Consider the following 16,995-nt stretch of genomic DNA (forward strand, 5'->3'; position numbering starts at 1 on the left):
CCCACTGGACCTGCATCGCTTGTCAGTTGCTGGATCTGGAGAGTCACAGAATGACTGGCATGGATCAGGCTTTAGGAGCCAGAGCTCAATGTTTAACATAAGCTGCAGCCAAACTGGTAGGATCCAAACGAGCTCAAGTCCCGAGTCAAACTTCAAAAGGGTGAGTGAAAGCCTTCAGTAGCTGGCTCACACATACAGTACTCTGAGCTCCCTTCTGGATGACTCAATTTATATTCTACACACCAGCCACTCTAAATACCTCCATGTGTTCAAATGGCCTGGAGATATGACTCAGTGGTTAAGAGCTTATGGACCAAGGTGTAAGCCCTCTGGCTACTGCTCCAGCACCACGCCTGCCTGCCTGCTGCCTTGCTCCAGGCCATGATAGTCACGAACTCTCATCCTCTGAAACCTAAGACCCAAATAAACTCTTCTGTCTATAAGTTGCCTCGGTCAGGAGGTCTTAGCACAGCAATAGAAAAGTAACATACCACAGTCATGCTAAACTTAGGCATGCAGCTGTCTCTAAATATACTCAGTGGATGGTTTCCAGATCAAAGCCTACGAGAACTACATTTTCCAGGTACCCCTGCCAACTAAATTTCTAGCAGAGTCTATCAATGGGAGTCTTTGATGGGAGACTAGGAAACAGGAAGAATACAGAAGCCAGGTTTCGTTGTTGTTTCCTGTTCCTGGTTTTATCCAAGGATCTAGACAGTAAGTAGGAACACCTACAACAGCAGCGGCGACAAATGTGACTACGGTATCTGGAGCTCAACTCTGCAGCAGTGGCATTAGAGACGAGTGCTGTAGACTTTGGGTCACATCCCCTCCCTCATTGTGCCATCTCAGCCTTAACAGCAGCAACAATATTAAAGGTCTTTACCCTCTAGGTAACCGCATCATCCTTGGCTCTCCCATCACCTCCTGTAACCAATTCCCCCCATTAAACATATTGTTTGAAATACTTAGAGTGGTTTCTTTACTTGTAACCCAACACTGATGACTATCGTTGCCTTTTCTTGAAATTCCTTCCTGTTCCATTCCACGCTGGTGCATGTTGCTACACCGTCAGGCAGAATAGCAATGATGACGTAGCGAAGGACTTGGTATCTGAGCGCAAACTGGTTGATTTTTACCACTGTTACTGCTGTGTGACCTTAGTGGAATCACCCAGTCACTCACAGTCCCAATCTTGACAGAGGTAGACATTAATAATTTCTACTCGATAGGGAAGGACTAAACATAGTGCTTGAGAAAGTGCTTGATATTATAATTGCTTAATGTTTTATATCTTATCACTCACAGACATACTTGTAAATATTTCCCAAACTTTGTTTTTTATTTTTATTCAGAACTATCTTTGCATATGAGAAGTATTCCATACAGGGATAGCAAGGTCAAGTAACCAAGTCTGATGTCCTGAGTTCAATCCCTGGGGCCCACATGGCAGAAGGAAAAAACCAACTCCAATAAATTGTCTTTAAACCCACACATACAGAGACATGCATTTGTGTGTACACACAGAGAAAAATAAACCGAATTTTAAAAAATTAAATGACTATCCAGTGCAGACCTTCATAAGGGAATGAGAAAGGGAAGAAGGAATGAAGAAGAAATGATGGCAGGAAAGGAATGAAGGAAAAGGGATGTTTTGTGACCACAAATTTGGTACAGAATATTTGGTTGGTTTTTGCTTTGTTTGTCCGCTTGTTTTTAAGAAAGAATCTCAATTCAAAGCTCATACTGGCCTCAAACATAGTGGCCAAAGTGGCCTCAGATTTGCTGGAATCCTCCTTCCTCTGTATTGTGAGTGTTGGGATTATATATGAAGCACCATGCCTGGTCAGCTATTTTTTTTTTAATGTCACCTCATCTGTTACCGAGCCAGAAAAGCTGACTCTTCATTGCAGACACTGGTCACCCTCCACTCCCAGCTGGTAGTAAGGACAACTAGATGTGAATACCTGTCTGCTTCCTGCTCTACAAGCCGCTTGAGAGTTGGACCAATCATTTGGACATCTTGACAGTCCTGGGATCTGATAGGGAAGGTATGTAACTCTGTAGGATGAATGTACCAAAAATCCAAGGAGATTACAGAAATCAGCCTGAAAAGGCAAAGTTCACCATGTCAATTTTGTAGCCAAGAGAAAAAAAGAAGTGATAACAGACTTTACTGTTTTTACCTAGAGCAGCTGCCACCATCAAGGACAAGAGATCACAAGCCTTTTTCAAGGTGGTGGCCACCGATCGCTGTTGCTCATATGCTTCAAGGTTCACCAGAATAACTTGCCTTCAGAATACTTCCCAACAAATGCTCTCTGATGTACCAACTCTCGTCTTGTTTAAGATACCCCTCTTCTCTGCAACTTTCTTCTAATACAATACTTGGCCAAAAAAAAAAGAACAAAAAGAATGGATGGGTATCTATAAAGTAAGGAATTATCTAAAACAAGTAACGGGAACTAATATTTCTACATTTTAATCGTTCATTTTCCATTTTGTAGTACATAAGAAAGTTTTCGGGTCTAAATGAGCAGGATTACCACCAGGTACTAGTTGCCATTATTCTTCTAAGTATAGCTACACAAGTCTTCACTAGCCATATATGTTGGCAATATAGGAAATTAAATTCAATACTGTTCATATATTTTTAAAAGAGCACTATAATATAGCTCCTTAATCCAATCCCTACATTCTAGGTATGATACAGAAGAAACAAACAAAACCCAAATAGTAGTTCAGTCCCCTGCCATTTGAGGCTGTAAATCATGCTGCCGGCTATAAAATAACATACATCCTCCTTCACTACACATTTATCTCACGGCCATCTGCCAGATCTCAATTCAGAATTCTCAAATTCCACAGAGTTCTGGGGAGAAAAAAGTTGGTGAGCTGACACTGGCTAGCAGCCTACCACTTCCTCTAGCCACACTTACCCAGCAGCCTAGACAATGCGCACTACAATGATAAACTGGGAAAGAGAACTTATTGGCCACTAAAAGTACCAGTTGGCGGATATGACATTTTGGGTCCTGTAGATACACTTGTACATACAGTTTTGTGTTTTAGAAGGGGACACGTGTTCCACATTAGCCATGAAGACCCTTTGCTCCATGGCAAGGGACATAGCTCAAGGAGATAGCCACCATGGAGCCCCGCTGAAGCAGGGACCCAGGGCAAGGGCCTCTTGCCCAGAGCTCGGGACTAGATCATAGCTCCCACCCAACATACCAAAAGAGACTGAAGCTACAAGACGATTTTCCAGCAGAGAAGTATAGATCTCAGGTGCCAGAAAAGAACTATCAAGGACCCTGAGAGCTGAAGAAGAAAGGAAAAGACTTCAGTTATGAGTTCTTCAAGTCATTTATGCAAGCTTGTTTCTTTAAGTCAACAATGTTTCTCAAATATGAAATTCTAGGAATATTTTATTGTGGTACTCATATAGAGAGTACACCAGGTGCTGTATGAATCTCAGAAATGTAGTACATTAGGCAAGACAGAGAACAGCATTTATCTTTGGAAGGAGGTGACAAATAGTACAATCACACAATAAGCGGCTTTGCTCCAATTCGAGGCCACGGATTCCATCTGAAGTTTACTGTTGTTTCCAAAGCTTAGCATTACTTAATGGCCATAATTTCCAGCCATGACCACTCAGATGATCGATCCTATCTAATCGCCGATGTTCCCATAACGGTGAGAAAGCTGTAGTATTTGTGTTTGAAGCCAACACACTAAGTCCCATGACATACTATAATTAAGAACAACTGTTTACTTTTTCTTAAATACAATACCCCGCACCCCCACCTCAAAAGCTAGACATTAAAGTACTAAATATAATGATCTCGGTAAGCCAAATTGCTATGTTCCTGGCAGCCCTTCCCTACTGTTTCCCTTAAACATTTCTATCTGAAATGATCGAAAAAGAAGAAAATAGAAACCTGGAAAACATACAGCTATGTACTTTGACCGTATCTTCCACCTAACCACCAGTGTTTCCATCTGAACATTTAAAAAAAAAAAACAGTCACTGCTCTCTCTATGTCCTTTGTCCCAATTGAAGCATTTTTGTTTTGTTTTGCACTCATACTGTTTTAGATCCCCATGTGTATACCTTGCAGGACCATGAAACAAACAGCAGCCCTGATTTTCATGTCGGTGAAAGCAGTCTCCCTGATAGATGGGCAAAATGGTGAAAACTTGTTGATTTTAAGTCTTCTTTGCCCCCTTAGTAGACATACAGAAAGATTCAGAATATTGCTGTATAAATGAATGGTCACTTCATGGTCTCCATAAACTATGTAAGATAAATTATACATTCTGAATCCAAAAAGCTGAAATCTGGAATGCTGCAAAACATAAAATTGTGAGCAACATCAAACAAAATGGAAAATTCCAAGATTGAAAGGGCACAGTCGGGATGCAGATGGGCTAAAAATCTTGTACAAAAGTTCCTTCAAGGTATGTGTATGGCATGTATATGAAGCATAACTTTTTAATGCAGCTCATGGGACCTGGATTAACATATTGTATCAGTCTTTTTGAACGGCTATGACAAACTAGCTTTAGACAGGCTCAAGAATATGGTGCTGGCTTTTGCTCAGTCCCGGTTGAGGGCCTTCTGGCTATGGCACAGCGTGGCAAATGGCATCATGTATGCAATGGGAGAGATTAGATGGTAAGCCAGGAAGGCAAGAAATGAAGGCTCACTCTTTTATAGCAACCCCTTGTCTTCAGAACCAATTCATTCCAAAAGACGAACACATTAGTGTCTTTCAGAGGCAGCACAATTAATAACCTCATAACATCCCAATAAGCCTGCCTCTTAAAGGATACCCCAACTCTACACATCCAAGAACAAGGCCTTAGAGAAAAAAAAACACCATCGAAACCACAGCATTCATGTATCTATATTTAACTATTTCTAGGGTACACTTCTTTTGGGGGGTGGATTTCATATGCTTAAGTATTCGGTCCACAAATCTAAGAACCTCAGATGTAACTGTAACATTTGATAAAATGTGTCGTTCACAGCCAAGATCAAAAACTCTGATGACAGCTTATGCTGGACACTCCTCCAATGCTGGTGGGAGTAAACACTGGTACAGCTGCTTTGGAAATCAGTATGATGATTTCTCAGAAAATTAGGAAACAACCTTCCTCAAGACCCAACAATACCACTTTTGGGTATATAGCCAAAGGATGCTCAATCTTACCACAAGGACATGTGCTCAACTATGTTCATAGCAGCATTGTTTGTCATAGCCAGAACCTGGAAACAACATAAATGCCCCTTGACTGAAGAATGGATAAGGAAAATGTGGTACATTTACACAATGGAGTACTACACAGCAGAAAAAATAGCGATATCTTGAAATTTGTGAGCAAATGGATGGATCATATTGAGTGTGTAACCCTGACCCAGAAAGACAAATATCATATGTAGTCACTCATAAGTGGCTTTTAGACATAAAGCAAAGAAAAAGCAGCCTACAATTCACAATCCCAGAGAACCTAGACAACAAAGAGGACCCTAACAGAAACATACTTGGATCTACATGGAAGTAGAAAAAGATAAGATCCCTGAGTAAATTGGGAGCGTGGGGATCATGGGAGAGGGTAGATGGGGAAGGGGAGGAAAGGGAGCAGAGAAAAATATCTAGCTCAAGAAAGAAAAACATCAGCAATCCCTAAAAAATAATAGTGTCATTCACAGCGTCTTCACTAATTTTCTTCAATGTAAGCATTTAGCCTGAGTCCACATAATTTAATAGTGACTTCATATTCAAAGCTAATGATTATGAAGAAACTATGTAGTTTAGCTCAGTTTGAGAAATCTTTCCGAGTGGCATGCAGTGGTCCCAATTGCAATCCCAGCACTCGGGAAATAGAGAAGGATCAGGAATTCAAGGCCAGCCTTGGCTGCATAATAACTCTAAAGTCAGCCTAGGCTATGTGAGAGCTTGTCTCAAAGGAGGAATGGAAAGATGGAGGGAGAAAGGGGGGGAGGGAGGGAGGGAGGGGTGAAAGGAAGGCAGGAAGGAAGGCAGGCAGGCAGGAAGGAAGGAAGAAAGGAAAGAAGGAAATCATTCCAGCTATGCAATGGTCACCATCTTTTTCCTTTTTGAAGACATTTTAAGATAAAATATTAGCTGGGCAGTGGTGGCACACGCCTTTAATCCCACACTCGGGAAGCAGAGGCAGACAGATGTCTGTGAGTTTGAGGCCAGCCTGGTCTACAGAGTGAGATCCAAGACAGCCAGGGCTACACTACACAGTGAAAACCTGTCTCAAAAAATATATAAAAAAAGATAAAATATTATCCAGTAACATTTTGTTAATATAGAAGACCATTCCTATATATTTTAAAAGTATTTTTTACCCAGCACTCGGGAGGCAGAGGCAGGTGGATCTCTGTGAGTTCGAGGCCAGCCTGGTCTACAGAGCTAGTTCCAGAACAGGCTCCAAAGCCACAGAGAAACCCTGTCTCGAAAAACCAAAAAGAAAAAGTATTTTTTAGTGCAAACTCATCAACTGTCACTTTCCTGAAGTTCAAAGCAACTGCTGGACCCAAATACATGTCCATTAAAAAAAAATGAGTGGTTTTGGTTTGGAGAGTTGTTTTCTTTTGTTTGCAGAGCTGGGAATGAAAGCCAGATTGTTGGGCATGCTGGGCAAGCATGGGCCTATATTCCCAGCCACAAATACAAACAAATGCACCTCAATCATGGAAAGATAACTTAATCAAACGTTTTCGTAATGAGTGGTACGCTCGATAGAAAAAGAATGTTTTTACAGCTCAAAGCAACAATAAAAAGAGAGAAAGAACGAGCGGGCAAGCAAAAGCCCCAATTACCAAATGCAGAAACTTAAGACACTGAAAAACTACATATGGAAAATCAATCCAGGGAACGGTTTCTAAAATAAGACACAATAGACACAAACCACAAGAAACAGAGTGACAAGTTTGACTACATCAAAATTCTTAAAAACGTTGCATCCAAAAATATGGTAAAAAATGAAGACAACTACAGACTGAAAGAAGGCATGCCAAACTGTAAACAAACTAGGAGTATTTGGGGCTAGGGAGATGGCACAGTCAACAAAGTGCTTGCACAGTGAAGGGCTTGCTAACAGGCGCAAGCGTTGCGAACGGGGGCACCAGCAGATCTTGCCACCCCCTCCCCCTTCACTTCCCCTTGCCAAACCATTAGATTGCAGTCCTAAAGTTAGTCCCCAAGGTCTTTTCCCTTATTTTGCCACTCCCTTGCGCCTGACTAAAATTCCAAGGTCCACCAGTCAAAATCCATTATTTGGCTACACAGACTAACACTTCCAATTAGGTCTTACCAACTCACCCTAGCACCTTTTCTCCTGAAGAACCAATTCTAGAGAGACACGTGATGATCCAGAGGCACTCCCCCACCCTGTTGTCCCTGTTTGTCCCTTTGGGGATAATAAAACCTCATTTGTGCGAGAATTTGGTGTCTGGGTGTGTTCTTGGCCAAATCCAACGTCCCTCACACTGAGCAAGCAAGAAGACCTAAGTTTGGATGCTCAGAACCCACATAAAAAGCTGGCATGGAAGAACTCCCAGTACTGGAAAGGTAGAGAAAGGAGAGTCCCTGGGACTTCCTACCCTGTTAGTCGAGCCTATTCAGTGACTAATCACTAAGACTGTCTCAAAAATTCATGGGGGAGAGATCGAGAAGGACACCTGTTATAGCCTGTGACTCTACACACACACGTGAACGGACACCCATACACACTCACACAGATACAAACACACTTAATATAATCCCAAAGATCTCAAGAAAAACATATCAATAGAAAATAAAGCCAAAGCCGAATGACTTAGCTGAATGACCTGTGACTTAGCTGAGGCAGAGGGAGCTTTGAGTTCTAGGCCAGGGAGGTAAAAGGACACAATTGTAGGTCGCCTCTGGTGATTTTTGCCAAGTGCTGTGATCATTTCTGACGCTTATTGGCCCTTCTCATGAGATAACTGGTAGGATTTTTTTAATATTTGTTTTTATTTTTTAATTATATGTATGCATGTGGTCTGTGGGTTATGGACATATAAGTGCAGCTGCCTATAGGGAGGCCGGAAGAGGATGTTGGATCCCCTGGAGCTGGAGTTACAGGTCTGGTAGAATACTTTAAGAACTCTTTAGTGCATAACAAATCCCTGGTAATGTGACCATTCCCTAGCTTCTGGTTGTTAAAATTCCTTCCTGGGTGTGGAAGATGGGAGTGGGAATATAAATGTCTATCCTTACTCCTAATGACAAATCCAGGTCCAATTCCATCCAAGTTCACTCTGGGGAACCAGTGAATTTATTGAGTTTCCTTACAGCGTGTTGGTGCCTCCCCAAGCAAAAGGCCGGCCGCACTGGCAATTCTCCACCCAGCAGGGATGGTGGTGGCTTGTCTATAACCACAAAGCTGAGCTCTCCTCCCCTAGTATTCGCCAGCCTAAAAACGCCAGTCCCTCCCTGATGTCAGATATAGTTAGGGCAGCACTGCATAAAGCAGGGGGCAGGGAGCCACCGGATCCTCCAGTAAGGGTCTCATTATCCTCCCTTCTTCTCTATGGGGAGGGAGGTAACAATCAACAAACGTAACTGGGATGACCCTTTCCAAGTGGGCACAGTTCAACTCCCAAAGATGGCAATTGCTTGCCTCGGAGGATAGTTCTGCACAGCACCTCTTCATTGCTATTTTTCCAGTAGCGAGGTGGCAAACGCATTCTCCCATGAAGATGTCTGCATTCATCACCTGAGTTCAAATGCCTTTCTTTGCATTTAGGCTTGATTAAATGCCCTTGTTCAGCGAAGAGAGTGCCATCCATCCATTTGGTGGTTCCGTTCCTTCTCGATGCCAGTGCCCAACTGGAACTTAAATTGCTCATTATTCTTACTGCTAGCTTGAACTGCCTGCTAAGTCTTCACAAGCTCCTGAGTCGCCCATAGGCAAATCTCCAGACCTGTCACCTTTTGGATGGTTTCTATTTCATATTATCTCTTCGATCGTTTATTTTTTTTTCCGTTTCCTTGTTATAGAATACTAACTGTATGCCTATCAGCTCGAGATTGTGAAGCTCAACAGGGCACAGGCTTGACTACCCGAGAGCTCACACAGTTCTCACTATGTATAACTAACCTTAACCAATTGTAGCATACAAATGGAAGATTGCCCAATTCTCCCTTAAAGAAGCCCTTCTAGGATAGTCAAGAGTGTCTAACATCTTTACTGCTCTCATTTAATTATCTTTTAACAGCCAATTAACTCGGGGATGGGAGAAACTGAAGTGAAAATCCTGAGCATGTCGGAAGAATGGCAGTCGCAGTGATTGCGAAGTCTTTGGACACCGCGAGCAGTATTGTGCGGGCTCTACTGCTTGGTTTCTGCTAAATGACAGAATAGAGGAGGCAGTCATTGTAGCTGTGCCCTGGTACAAGTCCTGCCTCTGTGTAAGCAAGTTTTAAAATCTGATACTTGCTAACGATAACAGAAGATAATCTCTGAGCACTTGCTCCGTGCCAAGCACCAATCGAAGCATGGGTTCTGTCAACTGGGCTGGAAAACTGACAGAAGTGCCGCCGGTTTTCTTCCTCTGTGGATGCACACACAGGGAACTAAGGTGCAGCTCGGCAGGGCCAGGAATCAAGCCAATGGTCTGGGCCAAGACCCTTTGCTTAAAACTACTTTTACACCCTAAAGCCCAGCAACAGTCTTGGAAGGAATAGCTGGCATGACAGCAAGTGTAGGTGTGAGGTGCTTTTGTTTGGGGGTTTTGTTTGCCGTTCACTGTGATGTTTTTAATTCATGAATATAATGTGATTTCATTCTCTTCACTCCCCCATTGCCCTCTCTTGACTTCCCCTTCCACTGGTGAGTGTTGGGAGGGGGGACATGGGATGACCCTTTACACACTGTTGATGGGAACAAACTGAAAACAGAGAGAAATGCAAACTGATGCAGCCAATATGGAAATTGGTATGAAAGGTTAAAAAAAAACCTGAAAGTATTATATAAATCCAGTTCTACCTACCACTTTGAGCAATATCCCGAAAGGACTCTAAGTCAGCATACCCCAAAGGCACCTGCACGTTCACATCCATGTTTCGTTCATACTTACTGAGGCAATGCTCACAACAGCCAGGCTATGAAAGCAGCCAAGGTGCCCACAAACAGATGAAGGGATACAAAATGCTGTCTTACCTCCATTTGTCAAAGACAAGTTAGAGTACCGGTATCCCTGAAAGATAATTTTTCTTTATTCCCTTCAACGTCATTAGTTTTGAATTGAGGACATTAAGTAGTCCTTGGATTTCAGATAAAATTCTCACGTAAAACGTGGCTGAGTTCAATTCAGCTTCCCAACTCTTCCCTCCGCTACCATGCATCTCCCTGCTTTGACTTCATGATTGGCAGAGAATTCTGTCCCTTGACCTTGGGTTTGTCCAAACAATAGGCCAGTGGGACATTAGCATACATGGCACACATAAAGGACGGAGCTTAGCTTCTCCCGTGTGCTTGACCTCTTGCACATCTGCCTGTCAGCAGATGTCTCGGGCAGCCACTGCTCTACGGGAAACGAGAGACACGTGGAGCAGACCTAGCTCCACTACACATCTTAGAACAGCAGTCCGTCAGGCCCACCCTAGCTTAACCCCAGTCCACCCCATAGCGGGCTGAGAGGGTAACCAATACTTGCTTCTAGAAGCAGCTGGAATTTCAAGTTGGCTTCTTATGAAATAGTAAACCTTTGATAAATTAAATCTTCCATCGGCTATGTGTTAGTTCCCTTCATATTATTATAACAAAATACCCAATTAACTTCTGAGAAAGGTTTATTGGAGCACATGGTCCTGAAGGTTCTACTCCACGATCCGATCCAGTAGCCACTTTGGGCTTCTAGAGAGAATGAGTCATCCCAGCAGGAGGGTGTTACAGGGCAAATCACTCATCTCATGAGCCAAAAAGCAGAGAACAGGATCATTAGGAGGGTCCCACAAGCCCTTTTGGAGACATGCCTCCATCACACAAGGGCCTCCAAGTAGGCACTACCTCTCAGAGGTTCACAGCGCTTCCCGCTGTGCCACCCTTAAGACCACACCTCCAACACAGAAAACCTTAGGATACACTCATTCAAACCACAGCAAGAATCTTAAAGGGCATTAGTATTGATTTCTTAGAGATATTCTAAGAATAGACCATAAACTGGGTCACTTCAGCAACGGAAAAATGATTTTCTCATAGTTGGGGAGGTTAGAAGTCTAAAATCGAAGTGATGGCAAGGTTGCTTCTTCTAGAAACTGTGAGGGGAAATCAGTTTGATGTGTTTCTTCAGGCATTCCTCGCCTTGCCAAAGAGCATTCTCCTCTTATCCTCACAGTGCGCAAACACCCCTTTTCCAATAGACCGTCAGCCAAATCGGTAAAAAGTCCACCCGAACATTTTCATCTCATCACCTACCACAATACTAGTTCTAAACAACGCTGCATCTGTAGGCACTGTGGGCAAGGTGGGACTCCAACATCTTTAAGGAAGAACACAATTCACCCCAGAACACCAATCCCTGATCTTTCAGAGGGTAGGAGGGAAAATAACGCTGGAAGGGTCTGATAGCTTTCGGGCAGCAGGACATAGAAGCATCCATCTTTCTGTATAGTTATAGTGAGCTGTAAAACATGTTAGGTTTGCTATGGCTGCTAACCACTAAGCACTTAAAAATCGATGCTGTTTCCATTTAGTATGCTTGTATGCAGCTGTGTATGGGTGACAGCTGGAAAACAGCGCAACATGCAAGTGGAGGTCAGAGGACAAGCTGTGGGCGTTCCTTCCACCATGTGAGTCCTGAGATTAGGCTTGGCAGAAAGCGGCTCCGCCAGCTGAACCATCCCTCCCCCAGCCCCAACGTCAAACATTTTATCATGCACATGTAATAAATTCCCTTGGCCCTGCACATCCCTTAAACTGTAAGCTGTGCGCCGCCTTTCCAGCTCTCACCATATTAAGGCTCCACTTCCCTTCGTGTGTCTGTTTCCCGCAGTCTCCTAATGCCCTCTTACTGTGGGCTGGTGGGTCACACTTATTTTTCTCTTGCTGCTAAAGAGGCTGCCTCCACGTTCTTTTCTTGCCATGTTCCCCCGGCTGCACTCAACACTTGTCTCCTCTGACCCCCTACCCAGCTACTGCAGCCAGAGTGCTTTAATAAGTGCTGGGGAGAGCTGCTCTAGTATGCCAGAATAGAATTGTATGACCTCCAACCTTTTCCTTTATGACTCTTTGTATCTTCAATAAACCTGCAAAAGACCGAAGCACAAATTGAAATTTGTTCCAGTTTTTACCCTTTACAGAAATAAGCATACCCACTAAAGCAGGAACATCAAAGCACGAGCCAGGCTTCAGTAAATTGCATGTTTAGTTGGGTCAAGAATACAGTCCCTTATCCTGTGTTTAGAACTCTCAGTGTGCAATGTCTGAACACAGAGCGGGCTTTCCAGTCCTTTCCAAATCAGACTCGAAAATGTCTGCACTACGCAGCTTTCATTAGTGGGACCCTACCCACCAGCACTGTCTGGGGATTTTCAAACGTTGGGGAGGACTCAATACTCTGGGGAGACCCCTTGGGCATTCACATAGGAGCATCAGGCTAGTGGTTTATCGGGCCGCCTTTCTGGTTTTAGTGTAGGGACTGAACCCAGGCCCTCATGCATGCTGGCTGCACTTCTAGGCCTGCATTCAAATACTATTCATGAGAACATTAGACATGAGTAGGAAGTCATGTGAGAAATTAGTACAGCAACACCTACCTTTCAAGGATGCTTATAATAATGCATCAATATTTAAAACATTTACATTCAGCAGCAGGTTCAGGCCAGCACTTTCTTTCTTTCTTTCTTTCTTTTGAACAATGTGACCTATCAGATCTTCCATCATTTATTCAGTAGTCAAAGTGCGGTTCAGACTGACCTCATAAGCATCCACCCATTAGATGGTGAGGGATACAGGCTGTTGGGCTTAGGCTAAGACTTCACCTAATCAGATGTTATTCTAGTAAGACCACCTAGTGATGCTCATGGGCTTTCAATCATAGGTGCTACGTCAGCTTTTCTCTCCCTATTTCTACACAAAGGGACAATTTCCTTTCCAGCGGAACTCGTCAAAGTCCTCAGCTGAGTACCTCAGAGAGAGAGAGTTGACATGTGTGTGGAATCTCCCTTTGTCACTCTGAACTTTATGCATTGAGGCAGAGTCTCTAAGTCTCTTGGTCTTCCTGATATATCTCTCCCACAGATTTCATGGGCACAGTGCTGCTCTTCCAAACTTTGTGATCTCTGGTGGGACACTTGTAGCTCCCTACAGTTGTTTCTCTGTGGAAGTACACAAGAAGCCTCAAAGATCTAATTTAGCCACTCAGATGTCTGTGGCCCCAGGAGCATCCCATAGTCTTACCTTGTAGGCTACAACCTAAAGCTCCAGTATCCTTCTCTGAGAGCCACAGAATTACTCTTGTTCTTCTTGTTAGCTTTGTGGTTTCGTATGCCCTAAACTTGCCAATGTGCCTCTCAGGCAAACATCTTTGTTTTAAAGATTTTATCTTTATTTTTAAATTTTCTGAACACAGAACAGGGCTTCCAGTTCTCTCTCTCTCTCTCTCTCTCTCTCTCTCTCTCTCTCTCTCTCTCTCTCTCTCTCCCTCTCTCTCTCTCTCTCTCTCTCTCTCTCTCTCTCTCTCTCTCTCTCTCTCTCACACACACACACACACATATCCGCGAACAAGCAAGCATGCACACACATGTACAGAGAAGGCCCAGGAAGGCCAGAAGAGGACACTGGATGCCCTAGAGCTGGATTTATAGGTAGTTTTTTATATGAGCAACCCGACATAGATGCTGGAAACAGAACTCAGGTCCTCTGCAAAAGCAGTACAAGCTCATCACCACTGAGCCTCTCTGTGGTAGTCTGAATGTAATTGGTGCCCATAATCTCATAGGGAGTGGCACTATTAGGAGGTGTGGTTTTGTTAAGTATGGCCTTGCTGGAGGAAGGGCGTCAGTGTGGGGGCAGGTTTTGGGGTTTCCTATGCTCAAAATACTGTCCAGTGTCTCAGTCAACTTCTTGTTGCCTGCAAAATATAGGATGCTCAGCTACTCCAACACCATGCTGCCATGCCCCCCACCATGATAAGGGACTGAACTGTAAGCAAATCACCCCAATAATTTTTTTTAACTTTTTGTTTTGTTTTGTTTTGTTTTTCAAGACAGGGTTTCTCTATGTAGCCTTAGAGGCTGTCCTGGAACTAGCACTGTAAACCAGACTGGCCTAGAACTCATAGAGATCTGCCTGTCTCTGCTTCCCGAGTGCTCGGATTAAAGGCGTGTGTCACCACCATCTGGCTTAAATATTTTATGAGTTACCTCATAAAGGTCATGGTGTGCCTTCTTCACAGCAATAAAAACCGTTAAGACACTATCTCTACATCTTTTGTCTTTAATAACTTATGTGCAAAAATAATTTCAAACTTAAGAAGTAGCTTTATGTACTTTGGTAAACTCGGCAATGGGCACAAACACCTTTATTGATTCTACTACCTACATTCTAATGTATCAATTGACAACTTGACAGCATTTCTCCTCCAATATATGGTCTAGTTTAGGTCAGAAATAACACTGTCTTACCTACTGAGCCTCTTCAGATCTGTGGCCTTTCATAGCCTGATTATTTTAAAGTCAATGCTTTTAAGAGTTTTAATGTATATGTGTGTCTGCATTTATGTGCACTGTGTGCATGCCTGAAGTCAGAGGCCAGAAGAGGAACTCAGCTCACCTGGAGCATCTGCTGCGCGATGAGTACTGGGAACCCGACTCAGGTCCTCTGAAATTGCAAGTACTCTTATCCACTGAGCCATCCCTCCTGCTCCACATCCTTACTTTTATTAAAATGGCCAACACTGGGCGAGGCCAGAAGTAGCACTTGCTTAGCATACCCTACATTTGAGGAGTATATAGCCTGTAGGGTCAAGGGTTAAGGGTAGGTTTAGGTAATCCATTCTTAGCCAAGTATTGTATAGGTGACAACCCTTTTAAGACTGCAATTTCTGGAGGCACAGGATGTCCCCTTGCCACTTGGGCAAGTAGATTTGGGCCACCTGCACAGGCTTGTGTCCAATTCCCCCACTGTCAAGTTGCTTTCCCTTGCAATGTGCAATAGGATAAATACCCTGCCCTTGATCATGGTCATATCCTAATCCGCAGAACCTTGTACAGATGCTGCTTCATATGGCAAGGCAGCCTTAGCAGGTATGTAAGAAGTAGGGCTAGTGTCTGGATCGTCTGGGCAAAGCTTAGTGTAATTCCAAGAGGCCCTACCCGAGGAACATAACAGAAGGAGCAACCTGACAACTGCTACTCTAAAGGTTTTGAAACTGGCAGGAAGAACTAAGAGCCAAGAAATGCAGACCCCCTCAAGGAACTGAAGGGGTAGCAAATGTATTCTTCCAGAAGGTGCCAGATTTGCCAATAACTGCAATTTTTAGCTGTATAAGACTCAGCTAAGATTTTTTAACCCCAAAACCTTTTCAAGAAACTACACTTGTAGCAATCTGTTAAAGAAACCAGAAACTGACATCTTAAAGCCCCATAAATAGGATCCTATCAAGATTTCCCCTTTAACACTAAAGTGAAGACCGCCTCAGTCTTCAATGATTACCAACAGTTAAATTTCCCCTCCGATTCTACCACCTTAACACAATTCAGCACTGAAAGTAAGAACCTATTCATGCCCTTAACTTGTTCCTATATTGTTCAGACATACTCAAGATTTCAGGATTTTAAAGATTTTACGTGTGCATGTGTTTGGGTATGCAAGTATGTGGGTGCCTGTGGAAGCCAATTGAGGGCATCGGATCCCTTGGCCGTGAAGTTAAAGGTGTCTGTGTGGGGGCTAGAAACTGAACTAGGGACCAAGCAGGGTAGGCGCTTTGTTTGCGAGCTGCCCAACCAGCACGGAGGCCTGATCTCTCGGCCCCAGGAGAACCAGCGTTGGGGTGAGTTTCTGGCGCCAGCCGGGGACGGGGAGCTCGGCGGTTCCTTGGCCTCCTGTCCTTCTTGGGCTCTCTGCAGGGCCTCTATTCCCTGGGTACTGCCTCTTTCTTCCCGGCCCACGCAGCCTCCGTCCAGAGCCCTCCCCACTTAGGCCCCACCACCCTCTCTTGGCGGCGCGTGGCATTGGGCGCTGGGTCCCAGTCCTCGGGGAGCCCGGGCGGGCTGCAGTTCCTTTGTTTCTGTGGCCTGCCTGCACCAAGCAGGGTAGGCGCTTTGTTTGCGAGCTGCCCAACCAGCACGGAGGCCTGATCTCTCGGCCCCAGGAGAACCAGCGTTGGGGTGAGTTTCTGGCGCCAGCTGGGACGGGGAGCTTGGCGGTTCCTTGGCCTCCTGTCCTTCTTGGGCTCTCTGCAGGGCCTCTATTCCCTGGGTACTGCCCCTTTCTTCCTGGCCCACCCAGCTTTCGTCCAGAGCCCCCCCCACTTCGGCCCCACCGCCCTCTTTTGGCGCGTGGCACCGCCCAGCCCAGCCTGTCTGGGCGCTAGGTCCCCGTCCTCGGGGCGCCCGGGTGGGCTCCAGTTCCTTTGTTTCTGTGGCCTGCCTGCACCAAGCAGGGTAGGCGCTTTGTTTGCGAGCTGCCCAACCAGCACGGAGGCCTGATCTCTCCCCGCTAGACGAGCCAGTGTTGGGCACGGAGACCTGATCCCCTGGTGCCAGGGAGCCAACATTGGGGAGGCCGCGTTGGGTAGGCAAGGAGACCTGATCGGGTAAAAGAAGATCCATAAGGGAGCATTTGGAAGAAGAGATGGGCAGATGCCAAGGCAAGAATTCGCCCAACAAACTGAAAAGCAACATGAAGCCACCAGAAACCAGCGACCTCACAACGGAAGGACATGAACACCTTAATCAAGAAGGAGAAAAGATTGACTTCATGAAA

The sequence above is a fragment of the Microtus pennsylvanicus genome, chromosome X (genome assembly GCF_037038515.1).
Source record: "Microtus pennsylvanicus isolate mMicPen1 chromosome X, mMicPen1.hap1, whole genome shotgun sequence".
NCBI lineage: Eukaryota > Metazoa > Chordata > Mammalia > Rodentia > Cricetidae > Microtus > Microtus pennsylvanicus.